This window comes from Prionailurus bengalensis, chromosome B3 (assembly GCF_016509475.1).
Source record: "Prionailurus bengalensis isolate Pbe53 chromosome B3, Fcat_Pben_1.1_paternal_pri, whole genome shotgun sequence".
Lineage (NCBI taxonomy): Eukaryota > Metazoa > Chordata > Mammalia > Carnivora > Felidae > Prionailurus > Prionailurus bengalensis.
In genome coordinates this window covers 4233690-4257912 of record NC_057355.1, presented here as the reverse complement: position 1 = coordinate 4257912, position 24223 = coordinate 4233690, and the positions used below count along the sequence as shown (strand labels likewise).

The 24223-nt window shown below is 54.6% G+C and overlaps 1 protein-coding gene across 5 annotated transcripts in view; it reads right to left on the bottom strand.

The window, feature by feature from the left end:
• HOMER2 (homer scaffold protein 2) overlaps positions 1-24223 on the bottom strand; it is a 106749-nt gene that overhangs the window by 58281 nt on the left and 24245 nt on the right. Inside the window, exon 1 of one of the 5 annotated variants that reach the window (XM_043554649.1) lies at positions 10156-10328. The exons of the other annotated variants lie outside the window; for them this stretch is intronic. The gene's annotated coding sequence lies outside the window, so the exon portion shown is untranslated. Of the gene's footprint in view, positions 1-10155; positions 10329-24223 lie in introns of those variants that run through there. 5 annotated transcript variants of the gene reach the window in all.

Sequence of the window (24223 nt, the reverse complement as noted above, 5' to 3'; positions counted from 1 at the left end):
TCCATTATGATTCATTCTCTATTTCATCACAGTTCAATGATTTACACCCAGAAGTTACAAAATCAGGAGGCCATCAACTGTGGCAGAGTCCCAGATCCTTCTGAACAGAACTATCTAGACCTTGGAGGATTTGAATGTCACTCAAAATCTCTTGCTTCAGAGAAAACAAAACAAACAACGAGAAAGAAAGAAAAGAAAGAAAGAAAGAAAGAAAGAAAGAAAGAAAGAAAGAAAGAGAGAGAGAAGAGAAAAGAAAATTAAGGAAAAAACCCCAACAACCTTATAGGTTCCAGGACTCCCACAAAGGCTAGCCAATACTAGGACTGTGGATGTTAAGGACACAGTATTGAGAGAAAAGACAAGGTCACAAAACAGCATCATACTGTGCTCCCATTCTTACGAATACGAATACTAATATAAATACATATTTACTTAACAAATATTTACTCTGCAGCTACGTAAGCGGGCTGGGCTGGGCACTAAGAATACCCCCAGGAAACAAGTCACGGCCACTGCCTCAGAATCCAGGGAGCTCCTACCTGTCTGTGTTTGGAGCACCTGTGTGCACAGGAGAAAGACTGTGGCATGGTGGCTATGCATCTGGAGTCTTCTCTGGCAGGACAGAGAACAGGTTTATTGACTGCACACAATGTGAAATGGTGTCTCTTGCTTCCCCAGCCAAAGGTCAAATGTACAACCACGTGGACCAAATAAGACAGGTGTGTGAGGGCCCCAGCACCAGCTGACAGATGGAGCCAGGCAAGAACTTTCTACAGCACAGTGCCTGTGGTTAACAATATGACATTGTAGACTTGGAAATTTGCAGAGGGTAGACTTACGGTAACTTCTTAGTGTGCGTGCACACACACACACACACACACACACACAAATAATAAGGATGATGATGATGAAGAAGGAAGAAGTTTTTGGAAGGAATGGAAATATTTATGGCACAGACAGTGGTGACAGTTCCATGGTGTGTATGTATCTCCAGGCTCATTAAGTTGTATACATTAAATATGTACAGTTTCTTGCAGGTCAATGATACCTCAGTGAAGTGGTTGGTTTAAGTTTATTTACTTAATAAATATTTATTTACAGGGCGGGGGAGGGAGCATGACCCGGGGAGGGGCAGAGAGAGAAGGGGGGAGAGAGAGAAGAGAGAGAGAATGAATGAATGAGTGAATGAATGAATCCCAAGCAGGCTCTGCACCACACAGAGTCTAACTTGGGGCTTGAACTCACAAACCATGAGATCATGACCTGAGGCGAAGTCCAGAGTCGGACGCTTAACAGACTGAGCCACCCAGGCGCCCCACCAACAAAGTGGTTTTTTAAAAAGTTTAGATAGCAAGGGGACAGAGATGACAGAAGCTGGTTGGCAATTTGGCACCAAGGGAACTGAGCCCCCAAGGTGCCCTCTGAGCCCCCAGGTGTTTGGCTGAGTATCTCCCAAACCACGGGCTGCTCTAGAAAAAGCCAGAGCCCTCATTTTTTCGTTATTATTTGGGCTTGATTCTACCTCACAGTTAACTCACTGGTTTCCAACCTCGTGACCAGGAAATACTCATTTATTATTTGTATCTTCCCCGTGGACCTCATCTATTGAAAGATGTTGGCCTTCCAGGCAGTATTTATGAAAGAAAAATCTGTTTTCTCTTATCCTTATTGATCAAAGTCACATAAAACTGCCAAATAGCTTTCTAATCAGCAGGATTTCACCAAGGTGGCCTCAAGGATTGATAGGATTCCAGCCAAAGACAAGGTACATTAGTTACCAGCTCCAGCGGTGGGAAGGGCTGAACAGTTGCCCTTTGTCTCGGGGAAATAATGAGACGTGGGGACACCTGTCCCTGCTCTCCCAGGCCCCCGGGTGGGAATGGCTGGACAGCCACTTCCCTTTGTGCCCAAGGACACTGAAGGTGCACCCAGGGGGTGCAGGCAGTGGGGAAGAGGGGTGAGGGGGGGGGAAGGGGAATGGAAGGGGAGGGGGAGGGGACTAGGGGAGGGGCAGTGGGGGGAAGGGGGAGGGAGTGGGGGGAGGAGGAGGGAGAGGGGAAAGGGACTGGGGAGGGGTGGGGTGGGTGAAGGGGGAGGGGCAGTAGGGGTGGGGTGGATCTGTCCCTTGGGGGCAGGAACAAGGCCCCCGTGTGCACACACACGGGAGAAAATGACACCTTCAGAACTTAACTACAAGGCTGAAGCACTGGATGTCTTGAGGGAAGAAAATCTAGAATATAAAAATAAACCCATTGTTCTAGAGCTGCAGGAGCTTACTCGGACACGTGGATGCACAGGAACAGGGCACCTCCCCCCCCCGCCCCCCGCCCTTGCTTTGTTGCAGTCCCACGAGTGCGGCAGGTCGAAAACATTTGCTAAACTACATTCTTTGGCTTTGATGTGACGTGGAAATTCTATCACTCGTGCCCAGCAAGGCAAAACCCCTGTTATGTCCCACAATCGTCAAGGGCAAAAGTGTAAACCAGCTTGTCTGGTTCAAAAGGACAGGGGTGGGGCCCCAAAACAGGCCTCTTCTGGTCCCTGGGGTCAGCCCTGGGACAGCTGCTGAGGACAAAGCTCCGCAGGAGGGAGCCAGCCTGCAGGACAGGTGCACCACCCTCCCTGCGGGTATCATGGAGAATCCCCAAAGAAAACCCAGGGGGCCGGGAGCTGGCAGGGCTGTTGGAGCCCGCGTCACCCACACGTCCACTCCACTGCGCTCGTAGAGCCCTTCAAAGATCCAACAGTTGGCCGGGGGGACAAGACGTGAATGCGGTACCACCCTCCCCCACCGCGCTCACCGCGCCCACTCCAGGCGAGCACGGAGCACAGAAAGCCGACACCCGAGGGTACGGGTACTGGGACTCAGGTGTGGCCACCAGAGGTGTTTGCCAGGGACCCTGTAGGGCGGCGCGATCTCGTTGGGGCACTCAGATTGCCCTCCCACCCCAGCCTCGTTTCCGTTTACTACTCGAGTACCAGGCCCCTCTTAGCAGGGGGCTTGCTCCTTCCCAGTTCTTCTCCAGGGACTGTTTCCACACGCTCACTTCCAGGGCATCGAGAGGCATCTGTACCTGCGGCCCAGGTGCCTCGGCTGATCTCTGCCGGCATCTCTCCTGCCAGCAGCTCTCCTGGCAGCCCTGTTCAGGGACTCCCACCAGCAGATCCACCGGCAAGCCAGAGACCCGGGGACCTGCTGCACCCCGCAGCCGGGGCCCTCAGCCTCCTTGCGAGCCGTGTCCTCAAACGGGGCACGGCCGCGCTGAGCCGGCTTGCAAATGACCGTGCAGCGTACAATCCCGAGGGCGTCCATCTCCGGGTGGTCACGAAACACCTGCATACTTGCGCCCAGTAGCTGCCACACGGCAGATATGCAGAAGGTATCTGAAGAAAGGAGCGCCTTTCGCCTGTCCTTGGGCTGAGAGCAAAGAGCCTGTTGACAACGAGATCTCCCCGAGCCTCCGGGTGCAGAGCTGAGCCTGGGACAACTGGAACGCCCGGGGGGTCACTTCTGACCATGACTGGTCTCGCCCTTTTACCCGTGTGCCATGTGTCCGTGACGTGAAAAAAGACTGGGAAACGCCAAACTTGATGAGTATAGCGTCTTTCTGTGTCTGGATCCTTTCTGTCAGTAGATAAATAAGCTCAGGTCTCTCCCATCTGTACCAGACCCGCAGACCCACAAGTCAGCCCCCAAGCGCCCCCCAACATTCCTTCCCGCCCACAGGCCCCTGCTCCGGAAAGCACCAGGCCGCTCTCAGCAATACAGGATCAGAAGGCCCACGGGCACGTTCGGTGGCTGGCCTGGTGCCCAGCACAGTAAGGAGCCACCCTCCCTTCAGCACCGGGCCACCACTCTTGCACGGGAGGCCTCTGCCCTCCCCATGCATGATGATACATTCCTAGGGTAACAATTCAGTTCTCCAACTCTTCCAGCAAAGAGGCTCCATGGGTCGAGTGGACCTCAGATTCCAGCCTTATTTACAAAAAGGTCAACAGAAGTTATATGGAACGGCCAGTACCCGGAAGCGTTAAGTCAATAAATTAACACGAGAGTACGGTGTAACCACCTGAAAAAGAGAACATTATGACTATACAAATATTGTTCCCTGCAGAGCCAAGAAATGTGCTAGGCTCATATTTCTTCCTGTACAGTTCCAATGTCAACAGCCAAGTGCTCCTCAAAGAAAAAAAGCTCCCAGAATCAAGGTCAAAGAGAAGCTTGTTCGTGCTCTCCCAACCGTTCCAAACACAGGCAGTATAGGGGCACCTGGCTGGCTCAGTGGGTAGAGCATGCGACTCTTGATCTTGGAGTCGTGAGTTCAAGCCCGTGTTGGGCATAGGGTTTACTTACAATTTTTTTTAATAAAAGCAGGCAATATCTTAGTGTGCCTCATATTTGGAAGAAGACATGCTGGTGACTGCTTTTTTTTTTGTGGGGTTTTCTGTTGCCTTCTTTTTCCTCCTGAGAGAAAGAAACACAGCCCATCCCCCACAACCCTACTGTCTTCCAGCTTCTTGTGCGTTCTGTCCATCGTCTGGAATCCATTTCAGTGTCTGTCCTGAAGATATTATTCTTGGAACCAACGACTCTCAGTTCTAACTTGTACCAGGTGCTGCGGAGGCCTGCTGACAGCCGTCTGTCTGGGAGTTCTTTTCTCTGGACTCCTGGAAGCCACCAAATCTCTCTGCCTCCCACTGCCTCCTTCAGGGTTGTTTTCACCCTTGTTTTGCTGGTGTGGACACTCAAAATGAGTGGGAAGCAACCCTTAAGGACCTGCACATCTGTAACTGTCTTTATGGGGCGCCTGAATGGCTCAGGTGGTTTAAGCGTCCGACTTTGGCTCAGGTTGTGATCTCGCGGTTTGTGAGTTCGAGCCCCACGTCGGGCTCTGTGCTGACAGCTCAGGGCCTGTAGCCTCCCTTGGATTCTGTGTCTCCCTCTCTCTCTGCCCCTCCCCTGCTCGTGCTCTTTCTCTCTCTCTCAAAACATAAACTAAAAAAAAATGTAAGGGGCGCCTGGGTGGCTCAATCGGTTGAGCATCCGACTTCAGTTCAGGTCACGGTATCACGGTCCGTGAGTTCCAGACCCGCGTCGGGCTCTGGGCTGATGGCTCGGAGCCTGGAGCCTGCTTCCGATTCTGTGTCTCCCTCTCTCTCTGCCCCTCCCCCATTCATGCTCTGTCTCTCTCTGTCCCAAAAATAAATAAAAAACGTTGAAAAAAAATTTTTTTTTTAAATGTAACTGCCTTTATACCTGACTGGTTTGGCAAGGTATGTCAGTTCCCTAGGGCCACTGCAACAAATCAGAACTTGGTGGCTTTAAACAACAGGACCCTATTTTCTCACAGTGAAGAGGCCAGAGGGCCGCAGTCAATGTCTCCGGGCTACAACTGCAATGCCAGGAGGGCCGTGCTCCCCACAGAGGCTCTGGGGAAGAACCAATGTCCACCCTCCTCCAGGCTCAAAGCCCTCAGCTTAGCATCTCCAAGTAATTCCCCATCTCAAGACCTTACTTTAATCCCATCCGCAAAGACCCTTTTATCATACATGGTCACATCTACAGGTTGCAGAGACTGGGATGGAATATCTACCGGGGGCGGGGGGCGGGGGGGCGTTTTTCAGTCGACCACACTGGATATGAAATTTTTGTTTTCAATAGTTACCAAATGCTTTTCGCTCAGAGCCTTACTAGTATCCTGCCTCCGTTCCATCTGATGAGAAGTTTATTTCGCTGGCCCTTCCTGACTCCTGACTCCCTGATGCCCTGGCACTCCACATGCTCACCCCAGCTGGTCACCCCTAGTACCACGGCTTGGAACACCATCCACCCGCCCCGGGGCCACGCCAGACCAGCGCAGACTTCACTCCCACAACACCAACCAGCCCGCACTCCCAGCCTGGACTCTGCCAGTAAGTACGCTCGTCCTCATTCTCTCCTACTAAACACAGTGTCTGTAGGAGTGCCGAGGAAAGTTCCAGGGCTGCCTGGGTGGCTCAGTCCGTTGAGCATCTGACTTTAGCTCAGGTCATGACCTCAGGGTTCATGAGTTCAAGTCCCACATCGGGCTCCACGCTGACAGCTCGGAGCCTGGAGCCTGCTTCGGATTCTGGGTCTCCCTCCCTCTCTGAACCTCCCCTGCTTGCGCGCTCTCTCTCTCTCTCAAAGCATAAACATTTAAAAAAAAAAAGTGTTAAAGTTCCAGCTTTTAGAACGACTTCCCATTCCTGCCCTGGGCTGGACCTGTGGGCTTGGTCAAGAGACCCTCTGGAGTCCGCAGGGCGGACTGGCCCCCCCCCCCCCCCCGGCCCACCCCACCCCCACCCCCCCAGCCCCCGCCCCCGTACTCAGGCTCCTCTGACACACCGTTGGCATTACCATTCCCCTGCCTGCTTTCTATCATCCGGAAATGTGCTGCAATCTCTCAGCTCCTGCTAATTCCCTGCAGTTCCCGGCCGTAGGATTATGCTGCTAGTAATCGTTTTATTATCATTTTAATGGGTTCTGCGGAGGGAAGGCGGAGGGAAGTCGTGTGTGCTGAATCTCCCATCCTGGACGCTGAGTTACTCTCGTTCATTTTTCAGTTACAACTTGCATATGCTGAAGAGATAACAGACATTCTATTCTAAGCCCCTCGTCCTTGACTCCTCTTGGTGGGAGCTGAGTGGGGAGGGCTCGGCGGGGGGGGGGTGGCGGTATAGCAGGGTTCAGACTCACAGCCCACCTTGTCCGACCTCCGACTCCTGCGGGCCCTCCCCGTCCGAGCTCCGCTGCTCGAGGCGCGGATCTGCCGGTGCATGCGGAGGAAGTGGGAAACGGCATGCGAGTTTCCTCTTTCCAGGATTTTTTCTTTTAAACAAGCAAAGTGCCTCGGTGGCCTTCCCTCTAATGCCGGATGCATGCGTGGAGGCGTTAAATGAAAAGAATGGACAGCTTTAAATCGAGCACATCTTTTGCTGGTTCCATCAGTCCAAGAGAACCTTTTTACTCAAAAGCAAAGCCCGCAGGATACATCCCTGTTTCACAAAGGCCCCAGTTTAAAAATAAACACGGGCGTTTGAAGGAGCACAGAAATAGTCTGCGCCCACAGTGCCTCACAACACGAGGCATACGCGGGCTCGGAAGGAGCGAGAGGCCGCGGTCCACGGAAAGTTAGCCCTTGTAGACCTCAAACAATGACCCACGAATGAAGGCAGCCGTTTTTGTGCCGGATCCCCTTGTCCGACGCCGTGTCGGCCGCATCCCATTCAAACCAACCACAGGCGTCCACCCTGTCCAGCTATTCACCAACAGGCTCTGAAGGCAGCCCCCGGAGCTGGAATTCGAATCTTCACCAGCCTTTGTCTCCACCTGACTTTGTGGTCTCCTCCCCGTCGATCCCTGTACCCAACCTCCAGGCTTGACAGAAGTCCCTGTGCCTTCAGGCGATGCCTCTCGTGTGTGCCCACCCCCCCACCGGTCAGAATCCTCTCATCCGTCAAGGCAAAGTGCAAACCAGTCCCCTCTTCCATCTGAAGCACCTGGTTCCACCACCAGACCGCGTTCCCTCCCTGGAGCCCAGCTCTCTGCACCCTCCCACTCTGTCTCGTTTGGGGGGGGGGGGGGGAACCTAGTCGTGTGTCATACCCCCCAGACTGGGGGAGGAGCCCCCTTGAGCAGGGATCGGTCTGCATTTCCAAAGGCCCCGCAGGGCCTTGACAGAGGAAGAGCTCAAAGTTGAAGCCAGGAGCTTTGAGTGAACTCGGACGAGCTGCCAGCTGGCGGGATCCTGGCACTGCCACAGGGTAGGAAGGCAGGTCCTTGCTGGACAGCAGTGGAAACTCTCTCTCCAGCAGACCTGGCAGGTAACGCTCTCCTCCCAGGCACGCGCACACACATGGGCCCGAGACGCATCGACCGCCCCAGCGCCAGGGCTGGAGGCCCAGCATATGGCTTCCCTACCGGCAACCTCCTCCCTAATCTTACCCAGTGTGCGGCACAGGTGACCTCTTCCAATGTGCCCTGCCTGGCCTGAAAGCCCAACTCTGCCAGCGTGAGCTCGATGGCCACTGACCACATCTTCTGTGCCGTGTCACAGCCAGAACCTGGCAGCAGTAAATGTGTCTCGACAAAGGAGAGAGAGGGCCGCCTGGGTGGCTCAGTCGGTTGAGCGTCTGACTTCGGCTCAGGTCATGATCTCGTGGTTTGTGGGTTCAAGCCCCGCATCGGGCTCTGTGCTGACAGCTCAGAGCCTGGAGCCTGCTTGGGATTCTGTCTCTCTCTCTCTGCCCCTCTCTCTCTCTCTCTCTCTCTCAAAAATAAACATTAAAAAAAAAAAAGAAGAAGAAGAGAGAGCAGAGGAGAGAGAGAGAAGGAGAGAACAAGAGAGGACAGGAGCAAGCACCCAGCAAATACGTCCTACTTCTTCAGGTTTGGAAGGAAAACGTCCAGAGTCCCGGTAGGTCTGCAACAGACAGAAATAAGTGTCTAACAGAAGCATGTCGTGTCCCCCGTCACTCTGTGGAATGCTCTGGTTGCTGTGTGTGGGCTCCAGGTTATAACCCACCCAATGCGGGACTACAGAACTGGGTCTTCTCTGGTTTCTTCTCTCTTTCAGAAAAGGTCTGATGCTCGGCTTTTAGCAGAATGAGGCAGCCGGCAGGTGCCAGCCAGCTGGGGCCCGTGTGTGCGGCCCAGAGTCTGGCCCCAGAACAGCCCGTGCCTGTTCCCTTGCACCAAGGACACGTCGCCCGTCTCCTCCAAAGGGCCAGATGGCTGTGTGTAGACTTCTCCCCACTTCGTTTTTATCTTCTCCAAGTGCTCTGCATCAAGCTTGCATTCTCAGATGCGCGGGTTTGTGTGCACATTCACATGCTCCCCTCCTCTGTGTTTTTTCAGGTGGAAATACCTTTCCATGGTCACACAGCAATGCCTCAATCCTCCCCTCCCGTCTCAGCAGAACCTCCTGGAGGTACTTCCGAAGGCTTTAGCAGGTGCCGTCTCCCACTGTGTGCCTTGATCCTGCTGGGCACTGACGTCATAGCTCACCTGATTTTCCCACCAACCTTGAGAAATCAGCATCTGACTGCTCATTTTACAGACGAAAACAGAAAGGGGGGCACACTACAGTAACCTGCCCAATGCCATAGTCATGAAGTGACAGTCACCTAAACTGCCTGAGCCCAACACACAGGGCTTCAGGCACCCTTCATGCCAGTCTATTCTGCGTGTTGCCAGTGATGTCCCACACCCGTGCTCCACTGACCCCCTCCCTAGATGGCCCGGCCACTCTCCCCTCTCCCTATCACCACGGTCAGGCTGAGACGCTCTTGAGGAACTCGGCAGGTCCCTGAGCAGACAGACTCATCCTTATCTGTCTCTCACACAGGCTGCCTTCCTGCAGCATCCCCACAGCCCTTCCCCAAGTCCCAGTAGGCAGCAGAGAGTCCAGAAAATTCTGTCTGAGCTCCAGTTCCTGACCAAGGGCTCACAGACCCGAAAGGTGCCTTGGAGGCCCGTCTGGACCATGTTGATCAACCAACCACCAGATCAGTAAGGTGGGGCTCACCTGTTGTTTCAATAGCCCGCCTCCTGGGTGGCTACAGAAAACCTCCCTTGGGCCCCCCAGGGTCTCTCTGCAGCCTCCCAATACCAAAACAGATCTCTTCTTTCCACAGCACTAAACAAATACCCTGGGAAACCTCCTTTTCTCCCAAGCTCCATGCACCCCACCCCCACTCCCGGCGCCAACGTGAGGCAGGCCTCCTTCTGGGTGCGGCCCTGAAAGTACCTACTCCCTTTGGCCGTCCCTGGACCACACCTTCCCACCTGCCACCCTCTCAAATGGCACTTCCTCAGGCAAGCTAAGATGCTGCCTAATGTGTGGTTCCCCCACCACCACCACCACCACCGAGCAGTTCTCTGAGACAACCAGCTGGGTGTCCTACAATCCACCTCAGTTCCGACACGGTCTACCTGCAGTCTCAGACCCCACGGGGGAAGGGCTCAGCCCACGTGCCCGCCCCCTCGCTCCTACTTCTGCTGCCAACTGCAAGTCCAGGCTGTCACCTGTGCTCCTGACTTACCAGCTGTACCTAGGAGGTTCCCACCCCCCCTTCTTGGGCTCATCGATCTGCTAGAGCGGCTCACAGAACTCAGAGAAACTTTGTACTCACTAGATCACCAGCTCGTTCTGGAAGGATGTCACTCAGGAACAGCCAGATGGAAATGACTCACGAGGCACGTTGTGGGGACGGGGTGCGGAGTCTCCATGCCCTCGGGGTGCGCCACAATCCCCAAATCTCCATGTGTTCACCAACCCAGCAGCCCTCCCAGCCACCCTTTTGGAGTTTCATGGAGGCTTCATTACGTAGGCATAGTTGATGACATCACTGGCTACTGCCAGCTGATGCAGACTCCAGCCAGGTCTACTCCTCGAAGGGGGCGGGGACTGAAAGTTCCAACCGCGTCCCCACAGGCCGGGCTCACCCCCCTCCCCCTCTCCGCCAGCTGCCTTCCTCAGGACCTTTCCAAAAGCCACCTCGTTAACATAACAAAAGACACCTTTCCGGCTCTCAGTTCGGGGAAATTCCAAAGGTTTTAGGAGCTCTGTGCCAGGGAGGGGAAGACGACCAAATACATATTTATTATAAAATACTGTAACACAGCAGCCCCCAGACCCCGACTGCCCGCCCTGTAACTCCCCCTCCGAGCACTGCACCCGGCCGGACCACTGTTTTCCTCGCTGCCCCTCCAGACACCTTTTCCCTCCCCCCAAAACTCCCCAGCTTTCAATCTCTCCTCTTCCGGCTGTCATCCACTACCCCTCCCAGTCCACCACGCTACCCCTCCCCACCCACCACGCTACCCCTCCCCACCCACCCCCCTGCCCTCGCCCCCTCCCTATCCGCCCCTACCCCCTCCCCCTCCCCAGCCACCACCCTATCCCTCCCCGTCCACCCTACCCCCTACCCCTCCCAGTCCACCACCCCTCAGCGCAGCCAATCAGCAACCCCCGTGTCACTCGGTCACTTCTCCATGATTTTAGCTTCTAGGCCTCATCCCTCTGTCCTACATGACTCCAGCCTTCTCAGTCATTTCAATACACACACACAGATGAGCCTCCCCCCACCTTTTCTCCCCCCTCAGCCCTGCAACCCTCAGTCATAACCTGCCCGGTATTTGTAATTCCAGCCTATCCAGAATCTTCATTTCCTGCCTCTCCCTCTGCAAGCAGACACCCCCTCCAGCCCAGCCTATCATACTTCCAGCCATCTTTACCCACTGGTTTCCCATGGCACTTAACACCTGCCACCCCCAAATACAACGCTTTGGCATACTTGTTATTTTTAATTAAGGTCACTTTATTTTTTTTTAAGTTTATTTATTTATTTTAGGGGAGGAGGGGCGGGGGGGGGAGAGAGAGAGAGAGAGAGAGAGAGAGAGAGAGAGAGAGAATCCCAAGCAGGCTCCACACTGTCAGCACAGACCCTGATGCGGGGCTTGAACTCACGAACAGTGAGATCATGACCTCAGCCGAAATCACAAGTCGGATGCTCAACCGACTGAGCCACCCACGTGCCCCTAAAGTTACAGGTTCGAGAAGGATAATCTGAGTCTTCTTTGTCTCCCTAAAAGCAGGAGGTGAGTCTCCCATGTGAAGATGTCCTCCCTGGACCAGGAGGACGAAGGGCATCCTAATCACCAGAGACAGGAAATCCAAGGCTCAAAGGCTGTGTAACCAAACCCTGTTACTTCTTCACTCATCCAGCACACCAAGCTCAAACCTGTCTCCTCAATTCTGCCCAAGTTTATTGGTTCTTTGTCTAAAAGGTGAAAAGCCTGCCTGCTTTGGTCGCTTCTTCGAGCCCCGTATCTTTGGGGCTCCCGTACATAGTTAACATTTTCTCTTCTTAATCTGTTTTATGTCCATTTAAATTATTAGACCAGCAAAGAATCTGAAAAGGAAGAGAGGAAAAGTATTCCTCCCTTACACCACAAAATTTACTTGTTATATTTGACTCACTTCTTAAAGTTTATTTATTTTGAGAGAGAGAGAGAGAGAGAGAAAGAGCAAGTGAGCAGGGGAGGGACAGAGAGAGAGGGAAAGAGAATCCAAAGCATGTGGGGCTCAAACTCCTGAACTGTGAGATCATGACCTGAGCCGAAATCAAGAGTTGGACGCTCAACCAACCGAGCCACCCAGGCGCCCCTGTTTGTTCTATTTTAACTTATTGTACGTGTCGTTCAAACATGAGCTTCATGAAGACAGGGTTCCTCGTCTGTCTGGTTACCGATATCCTCAATAAGTGAAGAGCTCTTAGTGCAAATATAGACACTAAACAAATACTTGTTGAATTAGTGAATTATAATGAACTGTTTTGTAATTACTCAACATCCACTTTCCCTACTAGGACAGGGCCAAATCCATCTCAGCCACTCTTGGAGGTACTCGGCAAATATTACTTAACTGACTGGATGCTGGAGCACAGGTAGGACGTAAGGCACTCACTGCTGGGCTAACTGCTGTTTACAAGGTAACCTCCACCTGGAGCTCAGCTCCGCTCCCGCTGGCTGCCAACTTGACCCAGGCGACCTAAACTAAGCTGTTGGCTCTGATAAACCCAAGGACACACCAGAAGCCCTTGGACACAGAGATAGGAGCACAAACAGTGGTTTCTGTCTCTGCCATGCAAAGATGTGGTCCTACAGATCAGGAGAATCTGATGATATCAGTTACCAAGAACAGCTCCAGAGATCACTTGAAAATTTTCATTCTAAAACCCGATTTCCTAGAAGACCCTCACCATGAACTTCTTCTAGGAAAAACAAAAAAAAAACCCAAAAAACAACCCACACTTAACAAGGTCCCATCTAGGTATCAGGTCAATTTCCAGCCTGTCTCTTCCTCTTCAAGCTGCACCTGCCATTCCCTGGGTTAGTTTAACCATTCGTGGGTGAGAGACCGGCTCCAGGGAAAGGGGCAGATGAATAAACCAAACAAGTTTTACAAGATGCATGGAGAACACCACATTTCACTACTTCAGACTCAGTCTGACCCCTTACCTAGGACGAAGGGGCTTGAAACCCTCAACTTCTATGGAGACCAAGTGCCATTTGATTGGAAAACCAGGCCTGAAAACCCCATCACTGAGGCACTTTTCCCAGTTAGGTCTCATGGGCAAAACCTTCTATTACAGGCGGGAGAGTCCCAGCTACAACATCACAGCTAGAGCACTTGGGAGGGAGGGGAGGGGAGGGGAGGGGAGGGGAGGGGAGGGGAGGGGAGGAAGGAAGGAGGGGAGGAAGGAAGGAGGGAAGGAAGGAAGGAGGGAAGGAAGGAAAGAAAGAAGGAATGGAGGAAGGAAGGAAGGAGGGAGGGAAGGAAGGAAGAAAGGAGGGAAGGAAGGAAGGAAGGAGGGAAGGAAGGAGGGAAGGAAGGAAAGAAAGAAGGAATGGAGGAAGGAAGGAAGGAGGGAGGGAAGGAAGGAGGGAAGGAAGGAAGGAAGAAAGGAGGGAAGGAAGGAAGGAAGGAGGGAAGGAAGGAAGGAGGGAAGGAAGGAAGGAAGGAAGGAAAGAAAGAAGGAATGGAGGAAGGAAGGAGGGAAGGAAGGAGGGAAGGAAGGAAGGAAGGAAGGGCTCTCATGCATCTTTGAGGCAAAGAGAGCAGACAACCACGTACAGCAAGAACCACTGACAAATCTGAGAGATCCTGACCTGCTGCCACGAAGAGGGTGAGCACGTGGGTTTTGCAGAACTTACAGCCCTGCTCCTGTCCAGATTGATACGGATACAACTGATCACATGTAGACGGAGGCCCACAGAACTGATCACATGTAGACGGAGGCCCACAGGGACTTACTTATTGGAGACGCAGAATGTAGATTCCTATCGCGTGATCTGAAACCCGTCTCGGTAGATGTGATCACAACGTTCGTTTCAACGACACTAAAGAATTAAATCTTTCTGAGAATGTCCACTGAAATCTGAGAATAAAAGGACCCAGGGAGAAAGTGGGAGGCAGAAGGATGAGGAAGGAAAGACAAGAACGACGGCTCAGTAGATTCTGGGGGGAAGAAATCTGTGGAACACTCAGACAGATGTGTGAACAGCTGTGAGGGCACGTCGGAGCAAATCCCTGCTTCGAACCCTCCCTTTTAAAGGCGTACTGACGGGGGTGCCTGGGGGGCTCAGGCGGTTAAGCACTCAACTCTTGACTTTGGCTCAGGTCATGATGTCGCAGTTCATGGGATCGAGCCCCACATCGGGCTCTGTGCTGAAAGCGAGGGGCCTGCTTGGGATTCTCTCTCTCCCTCTCTCTCTCTCTGCACCTCCCCCATGTCTGCTCTCTCTTTCTCTCTCAAAATAAATAAATAAACTTAAAAAAAAAGATACAGGTGTACTGACAGAATTTCCTGGGGACACATCCTTCTAAACCAAGGTTTAGGGCACAAGTTGTACTTTCTTTTTTTTTTTTTTTTTAATGTTTATTTATTTTTGAGAGAGAAACACAGTGTGAGCAGGGGAGGGGCAGAGACAGAGAGAGAGACACACACAGAGAATGTGAAGCAGGCTCCAGGCTCTGAGCAGTCAGCACAGAGACCGATGTAGGGCTCGAGATCATGACCTGAGCCAAAGTCAGATGCTTAACCAACTGAGCCACCCAGGCGCCCCACCATAAGTTGAACTTTTGAAACAAAGGCCGTCTTCCTGGCCAAACTGCAGAAGTTTCGCAGAGCATGAGCCTCAGAAGTCGAACGACACACATCTTGGTCACCAGCCCCACCAGATCTGGCCCAGCGGTCTTCCCTTCACCAACTGAACCTCTCTGAACCCCGGTTTCCTCATCCATAAATCATAAACCTTTAGGGAAATACGCAATAAAGACAGTTCCCCTCACCCTGGCTGAACTCGCTCTTCTACAGAAACAGACAAAGATGCCACAATGACCGTCTGTTATGACCCTACGTCTGCCTGGCACGTGCCATTCTGTGGCCTTGGTGACATAGATCCTGGGTGATCACAGAGTGGGGCAGACAGCGGGGGAATAGCCGGCCAGTGCTGAGATCCCACCGCTGCTCCTGGAGGGAAGGCTTTCTGCCAGGAGTAGCCTTCTCTTCCCTACACACGTTTTCCAGAAATTTCTACCAAGTACACACAGAAGCCAGTGCCAGTATGACAGTGGTTGCGAGGATACAGGCTTGGCCTGAGGCCACTGTCCTCTCTCGTGGGCAGTCACGTGGCAGTGAGGGGACACAGAAGGCCAACTACACATAAGACCGTGACACAAACGACGGATGGACGGAGCCTCTCAGGGCAAAGCTGGCCACCATCATCCTCTTTCGGGACATCGCCAGGGTGGTGCCAATTTCACCGAATGCATGAAAGGCAGCTGTCGGAAACCACACCGATTTTCTGATTCTCCTGAGGAGAACCTCCGGGGGCGCCCACCAGGCTCTCCCCTTGAGGGACGGGCCCCCAGAGGCTCCAGCGTGACCAGGCCTGGGTGACACCCCATTCTCAGGATACTCTACTTAATTATTTAAGGAATGAGACATTGTTTCCTTTGTGGGCAAAGCTTCCAGGACATTTAAAATTCATGGGAGAAGCCAAGGAGTGGCTTTTTTTAGCTCCCTTCCTTAAAGCGAGTGGTACGGCTTTCAATCAGACTCGTGGGATTCCAATTCTAGTTTTCCAGAATATTCCATCCTTGGTGAGGCATGCCTGCTTTTAGGAAAAAAAAAAAAAAGATTGAAAGAAGAAAACAAAACATAAAAACAAAAAAAGAGGAAGCTCTGACAAAGCCAAACTCAATTAATCATCACTTTTGTCTCACAGGAGTCACTTGTCTGTGCCAAAGTAGGGCAGGAGTCCAACCGTCCCTCGGGACACGCAGGGCCCGCTAGGGGAGAAAGCTGTGCTCAACCCAGGCCCACGAGTGCCACAGGATGCCACACGGGGGAAGGGAACCCAGTGCCGCAGACCGCGTGGGTGCGTGACGGGGCCCACGAGGGGGGCTCCCCACCCTGAATGGGACGTGGGGCTAAGCTCAGACAACACCACGGAGAACACAGTCCCCACACCACAGAGGAGCCAGCTGAGGCCCCCGAACAGGTGGAGGGCCCACTCCCCAGAATGATCTTTAATTCTCGCGGCTCCAGAAAGGCAGGCTTCCGGGGGCCCCTGCAGCCCAGAGCTGCACACCTGAGCACCCACGGGGGCCTCGTCTCCCCAGCAAAGCCCAGCCCGTGAGATGCTCTCCCTGAGGACGGAGAAAACCCGGTCACACCCCAAGCCATTCTTCATCAGAACAGAAGATCCGGACAGAGTTTCTGCCAGTCACAGCCCCCGACCCCCAGCTTCTGTCACCAGCCCGATGCGTACCCCACCTGTGACAGGCGCTCACAGGTTCCCCCAGATGCCCGCAGAGCCAAACCCTATGCCTCCCCCTCACTGAGCCAGGTTCCGGCAGCTGAGTCCACACAGAGCGAGCCCCGAAGGATGGCTGGCTGTCTGCATGGAAACTGTTCTCCTCTCCCCCTACCCTCACTCTCCGGCCCCAGTTCTCCCTCGCCAGTTAAATGCACCCCCAAGTCTTTTCAACAGTGGCTCTCATCTCTTTTTGGTCAAAGACCCCTTTGAAAATCTGATAAAAACGATGGATACCTCCCCAGAAAAGCACATTCGTCGAATTCTCCATGGAGTTTGGGGAAGGGGTGTTCACGGACCCCCCGAGCTGCATGGAGAGACCACTCTTTAAGACACCCTCCTTCAGGCCCCCCGGGCGGCTCAGTCGGTTAAGCGTCCAACTCTTGGTTTCAGCTCAGGTCATGATCTCAGTTCATGAGTTCGAGCCCCACGCCGGGCTCTGTGCTGACAGCGCGGAGCCTGCTTGGGATTCTCTCTCTCCCTCTCTCTCTGCCCCTCCCCTACTCCCCTCGCACACACACTCTCTCAAAAATAAACAAACTCTAAAAAACAAAAGACAGCCTCCTTCGATCCCCCCTCTCGGAACGTGTCCAGACCGCTCCCGCTCCGCTCCTCCTGAAGACATCCTTGCACACGTCTAAACCGGGATGAACTCCGGTGCCAGAACCCAGCATCCAGCTGCAGAGCAAAGCAGACCATCACCTCCTTTATTCCTGCCGCGTCACACTTGACTGAGGTCTTCAAAGCGTCCATCAGCGTTTGGGACGAACGCATCTTCGGGGCGGACTCAACACGGAGCTCACCTTCCCACTCCAAGGCCCTGAGTCCCTCCCAGGCCCGGGGAGATGTGCCTGCCCACCACCACAACCCAGGACGTGAGCACTCCCCCCTTTCTCGGCCACTCGGCCCCACTCAGGCTCCAGGCTCCTCCCCGCACCGCCCCCTTCTCCAGGGACTCCCCGAAATCTGTCCTGAGGTCGGCAGGCACCGGCAGCCCAGCCGCAGGGGTGTTCCCCGCACCTTCCCACCTTCCCCGAAACCGGGCCAGTCCCTGAAGGCCGCACGGCCACGCACACACCCGCACCCACACCGCTCTGTGCCTCTTGCCTTGCAGGTAAGGAGAATACAGGGGAGGCAGAGGATTCGGGCCCTGGTGGCCCCCACACGTGGCTCTCACCATGGCCTCAGAGCCCGGCCATCCCCGCCACCTGCCTCGCAGCCAAGCTCGCCAGCCTCCACGTCACTTCCTGCCACTGATCAGGGGCTTCAGCTCCGGGCCCAGCTTCACCCTCTGCCCACCGCCTGTCACTGTCACCACACACGTGGATGACCCCCAACGCCCCGGACTCAGCTCCTTGTCCTCCGCTGCAAGGCCCTCTTCGCCCCTTCAGGGTGCTCTCCCACAGCCGTCGGCGGGACCCCTCGCCACCGGGAGAATGCCCCCTCCGAGGGCGACTTTCCAGCACGGAGGTACCTCCCACCCCACAGACTCCTCCAATCCACTGCCTGGCTCGCTCTCCACCAGCCACCTCCTGGCCTCACGCTCTCCCTCCACGCCCCCTACCCAGCCTGGGGGGGTCTGTCCCTGCCACCCGTCCCGCGTGAACACCCTCCGCCCCAGCCTGGCACGCCCCGCCGTCCACCTCCTCCAGGCCCACACCCAGGCCACTGGGCAACATCCCCAAAACTGGGCGGACACGTCTCCCTGTAAATTCCGGTTCTCTGACCTCAAACTGTCAGTCAGCGATGGCGCACAAGCTTGGGGCTCTCTAGCAGGCCCGCCACCCACTCCCAGACAACCCGCACCTTCTTCTCCTCCGTGTTCCCACACCCTGCCCTCCACCCTGGCTCTCGGCACATGACCCCGCCCATGCTTCTTGGAGAAACCAGGAGCACCACCAGAGCCCGGGTATCTTCCACCAAATGCACACCTGCCTGTATCTGCTCCTACTGTGGCCCCCTCCCCTCCTTCCCGTGGCAGGGCGCCTCCCTCGCCCCTCCAAGGCGCAGCCCTTCCCCGGTGCTGAACCCCACCTCTGCCATCTTCTCAGGGCCGAGGCTCCCCTGTCATCCCTGCCAGCATCCACGTGTGCTGGGGCTCTCTTACCTTAGATACATTTGCTTGTTTGTTTGCTTGCTTTTTTTGAGAGAGAGAGAAAGAACGAGAACGGGCAGGGGAGGGGCAGAGAGATCAGGAGACAGAGGATCGGAAGCGGGCTCTGCACTGACGGCAGAGGGCCTGACTGGGGGCTCAGAATCACAAACCATGAGATCGTGACCTGAGCTGAAGTCGGATACTCACCCGACTGAGCCACCCAGGCGCCCCTTAGATACACTTCTCCTTCACCGGCAGCCTCTCATGAGATCGTCCTACTCTCTGCTCCCTGAACGGCCAACCCCCTTCCCAGCCTCCTTCGTTGTCCCAGCACGAGGCTCCCAGCCCCACCTCACCACTGACCCAGCTCACGTCAGGGCCGTCAGCAGGTGCCACTGCCATCTGCTCAGAGCGCAGTCCTCGGCAGGGCAGCGTGGGGGGTCCAAGCCCTCCTCCCGAGACGCTCCTCCCCCAACTTCTTGGCCGGCTCCTCGTCCAGTGCCAGCGAGGAGACAAGCGTGCTCTGGGCTCGGCCCCCTGCCCACCCTCCCTCCACCATGACCTCGTCCCACCTCCAGCCTGACGTCTGCGGAGCCCCACATGCGTGCAGTGACCTGCCTTCTCCCCAGCTCCGCTCACCACCTCAAGCGGGACACGTGGATCCCTGACCTTGACTCCCCCGGCCTCACTCCTGACCTGCTCCTCCTCCAGGCTTCCCCACATCTACTGGGTGCTCAACCCAGAAACCCCAGGAGTTCTCCTTATTTCCTCCCTCTCTCTCATCCCTTACCCCACAGCTAGTCCCTCCGAAGGTCCCGGCAAACCCATCTCCAAGCTCCCGTTCCTTCCCCTCTCCTCTGCCACCTTCTTAACCTCGGGCAGTGCCCTCCGTCACCGGTCACCCGGAGCCCAGGAACCCCAGCTCCTGCTTCAGCACTCGCCCCCTGCCCGTCCAGGCTCCACAGAGCGCAGGGGGATCTTCTTACAAGCTGAGGAGTGGGTCACCTCCCTGGTAAAACCCTCCAATCTCACGGACTTCAATTTCTCAAACACTCCAGGAAGCCCCTGCCCACTCTCAGTCTGTACACCTGCTCTCCCCTCTACCTGGAATGCTCTGTTGCTGTTCTTCACACGAGGCAGCAGCTTAAATGTCACGTCTTCGGGGAGGCGTCTGGAGCCACACGCTCCCACGTCCGTCTCAGCCCTTGCGGCTTTCCCTCGCACAACCCGCAGTCATTTTGTTTGCAAATCCATTTACAACGGGTCTTTTGCTTTGTTTTTGTTTTTTTTGGTAATGGGGAGACAACGGGAGTCTTTCTCCTTCACCAAAATGTAAATTCCGTGGTAAGAGAAACCATGTCTCATTTACTCATTATTGATTCCATGTTGAAATGATGATGTTTTGGGTATACTGGCTTAAAATACATTGAACTCATTTCACCTGTTTCTTTTTGCTTGTTTACTGTTTTCATTTTCTCTTCGAGAGAGACAGAGAGAGAGAAAGAGAGTGCAAGCAGGGGAGAGGGGCAGAGGGAGAGAGAGAATCCTAAGGAGGCTCCACACTCAGCATAGAGCCTGATGTGGGGCTCGACCCCACAACCTTGGGACCATGACATGAGCCGAAATCAAGAGTCAGATACTTAACCGACTGAGCCACCCAGGTGCCCCTCTTTTTGCTTTTTTTTTAATGCGGACCTTAGAACGTGAGAAATTCCGTATGTGGCACTGATGTTTCTATTGGACTGTGCCGGTCTGGTTGGCCACGATGGGGGAGACGCAGATCACGGTAATATGTTGACATAACCCTGCATTATAATGACATGTTTTGTGTGATTAACGACACAGGGGGGCATGGGCCAAGTCCTCAGTGTACCCAGAAGGCAGGCAGGTCAGGCTAGGTTACAGCAGGCCAACTTCCTAAGGAGGAAGAAGTCACAGATCACTGCTACCGAGCCGGAGGCCTTGCAAGGAGCTTACGTCACCATTCGACCCATGTGCCCAGGTGAAGGCTGACACCGGGATGACAGAGGATGTGTTTCAACATGGTCACAGGGCAGATATCCTAATGCCCATGCCAGCTCTGGTGTATTCCCAGTCCTCTGTGAAAGAACACGCAGTCTAGATATTCCTGTCTGCACAAGACTCTGTGCTCCCATCCCCTCCTCTCCCCTTCTTAAAGAATAAGGGGCGCCTGGGCGGCTCAGTCAGTTGGGCGTCCAACTTCAGCTCAGGTCATGATCTCACAGTCTGTGAGTTTGAGCCCCGCGTCGGGCTCTGTGCGGACAGCTCAGAGCCTGGAGCCTGCTTTGGATTCTGGGTCTCCCTCTCTCTCTGCCCCTCCCCGGCTCCTGCTCTGTCTCTCTCTCTCAAAAATAAATAAACATTTAAAAAAGCCTTTTTTAAAGAATGAGGCTCATCTAAAGCGACACGGTATTTTTATGACTCGGTTTCTCTGACCATCTCGGCTCTGGGCCATGGTGAGACTCCCTGAATGGGGCTGAGCAGAGACTGACGTGCAGGAGCAACCAGCCCATCTTCCACGAGACACCTGCTAGGCCAGGAGGGGGTTGGGGGAGGGGGTGGGCACCGAGAAGCCGCCACCACCCTCCTCCAAACCCTCAGGCGTCGAGCTCACCCTCCGGGTCAGCACATTAATGTTCGTCCCTCCAAGAGATTATCTGCTCCTGTGGAGCAAGGAAATCCACTTCTCACAGAGGTTAATAAACTTACAGATCTCATTACTCGAAGAGGTCATGCTGGCAAGAATTTTAATGCGTTTTTTAGAAAGGGTCTGGAATAATTATTACAACAGAACAATGGCTACTCGGAGGAGCGAGGGCAGAAAGGTGACTGATGGGGACAGAGCAGCTCCCCCTCCGTCCGTGCAGCGTCCCCCCACTGTGGAAGGCACGGCGCTAGGAGTCCAGACAGGGTGGCCATCTCTGTAACGCCCACCGTCTGGGGCCGGGACCACCTGCCTCTGCTCTCGCTCCCGCGTCGCTGGGCGTGTTAGCGAGTTTTCTAGCTGTGGTGACTGGCACCTTCACAGACTCACGCTCTTGGGACCCTCAACTGAGCCCTCAAGGCTACTCACCAATGTGGATGTGCCTCCAGCTCACTCCCGGCCCCGACCTCCACAACCAGATGTACCAAACCATTTACTTCTTCCCGATCTACCCCGGCCCTCCACTCAGTTCCTTAGCTCAGGCTGAGAAGGAACAGCCAGCCAACCAGATTCACCCAGCCCCTCGTTCCCCTTCCCGCCATGGCCTCAGGATGCCTCCACTCCTGCTCCATCGCCTGGTCTCAGGGGACGACCCTCCAGGGCCCCTCCGGAGGCTTACTCCTCCCCTGAGGCTCCTGCTCTAGCTGCCTCCTGCCCCCAGCCTCACCGGCTCTCGCTTTTTCTAGTATCTTCAATCTCTTCCTCTTCTTTGCCCTCAGCTCCCAACACGCTCAGTTTATCACACAAAGTCAAGCTTCCTTCCACCCTGACTCGCCCACAAGCTCTCCTGCATTTTCAGCCAGATGGTCCACTCCTCACCACATACCCACTCCTTGAAAGGCCTTAAATGGATTGGAGCTTTACTCTGGGCTAGAGCTCCCCTTAGAATCCACCCTGCCCTAACACCATTCCCCACACAGTGGTGGTTGGGGTACGCGTAGGTCCCCACCCTTCTCCAAGCTTTCCAAGGCCTCCGCCCAAGAGCAGCCGCCCCACTCAGTGTCCTCTCTTCTGGCCTCTCTGTCTCATCTACTGGCTCCTTCTCCATCCCTTCAACTGTCACTCTTACCCAGAGCTGCACAGGTCATCTCCCTGACCCGTCCTATCCTTGAGAGACCGAATCCAGAGGTAACAGCTCCCAAATCTGTACCTCTGGTTCTACCTTGACTGCTGAGCTCCAGAGCCGAATTTCTACTTAGAGAGGCCACCCTGTGGAAGACCCACCACAGATGGGAATTCATCATCTCCACCCAAAACTAAACTCTCATAATTGCCCCCCACCAAAAAAAAAAAAAAAAAAAAAGTACACCTCCCCTTGTGTTCCCAACCTCAGCCAATGGCACACAGTCGAGAAACATCTGAACAGCTGGCAACCCAGCCTCTCCCAGCAATCAAGAGCCGTGGGTCCACTGGCCACATGACTTCCACAGGGGATCTGGCCCCCAGGAAGTGCATCTCAAGAACACGGACTTTGCTCTCAGACTCAAGCTGGATTCCCAAATTCTGCCACCTTCCTCTGGGACCTTGAACAGATCATGGAATCTCCCCAGGCCAGTTGCCCCAACGACGAACTCGAGGGCTGCCGTAGGAGTTCAATGGGATGTAGTATAAACACAACAGTTGCAACCTACCAGCATCTCAGGAACGGATGGCTTCATTTGTGCCCCAATTTAACAACTCTCTAGGAAAGATCCTCGAGCCCTCCCAGCCCCAGCGAGGCCCCATGCATACATTTTCTGTTTTCTCGTATCACGTGCATTCCCCAAGCCTGTCCCGGATCCGTTACAGAACAGGAGGGGGTTGACACCACATGCACCTGTGTCACGTCTTCTCTCTCCCTCCACCCCTTCTCCTCCTGACATTCTGCATGCAGACTGCGGCTCGGTCCCGTAAGCCTCTTCTCCCCAATCCATTAACCCTCCACACCGCCCGCCTCACTACTGTCTCTGGAACGATGTTCTCCACCCAAGTATCATTCTCGTCTTCAAGCCTAAAAATGTCCTCTCATTGCCTGCAGACTGAGTCCACAACTCCTTGGCATACACCACACTTCCTCCTCCTGCCTCCAGTCATCTGCTCCCCGAGCTCCCTGCCTGCCGCCTCTGCCAGGCCTCATTCTTTGGTACCAGGACTCCCCTACCTGTGGCCTCGCCCCTGGCTGGCTCCTTGCCACCCACGGGATTAAGTCCCAACACCCTGCCACCAAGGCCTTTCCCTCATGCCTGCACCTTCCTGACCTTCTGAGCACTGGACCCGGCCGTGTACTCGACGTTCTCCCTCCCCTCTCTGCCCAGAACTCACAGCTACAGCATATCAAAATGTGTTGCCTTTAACGCTCACAACCACCCTATGATGTTGGCGCCATTCGTATGCTAATTTCACAGATGAGGAAACTAAAGCTCCAAGGCAGGCGGTGTCTCGCTCTGCGTCATGCAGCCAAGTGAACGGGACGCTAGCATTGAGTCCAGGGTCTCTGTGCTGGACCTCCACGCCTCGTCGCTTCCCGTGGGCATGAGCAGCTCTCCCCATCTAAATGTCTCCCATCGCCCACCCCAAACTCCTACTCCTCTGCCTGGGAAACTCCTACCCACCCTTCAAGACCCAGTTTGAAGGTCACCTCCTTCAAGAAGCCTTCTCAAACCTCTCGCAGAGGGAGGCATGTTACCCTTGTTCGTATTTCAAGAACGAGGCTCATCTCGTTGCCCTAACGTCCTGCTCACCATCCTTCTCTCTTGGGAGGGCAGAGCCCCTGTTCTACAACCTCTAACTTCTTGGCTCCTGGCCCAGGGATGGCGCTCAGCAGCCAAGTGGTGGTCATTGGTCAGGCAGGAGCTGATGAAGAGTTGAGAGGGGGTGAGGAGGGAGTTCAGACCCCTGGGAGCGGGTGAGGGCCACGAAACGCCAGGCCCTGAAACCCACGGGTGCATAGCCCACACGGCCCCCTGGCCCATATTGATCCCTTAGGTAATGTCTGTTTAATGTCCACCTTCCTCGC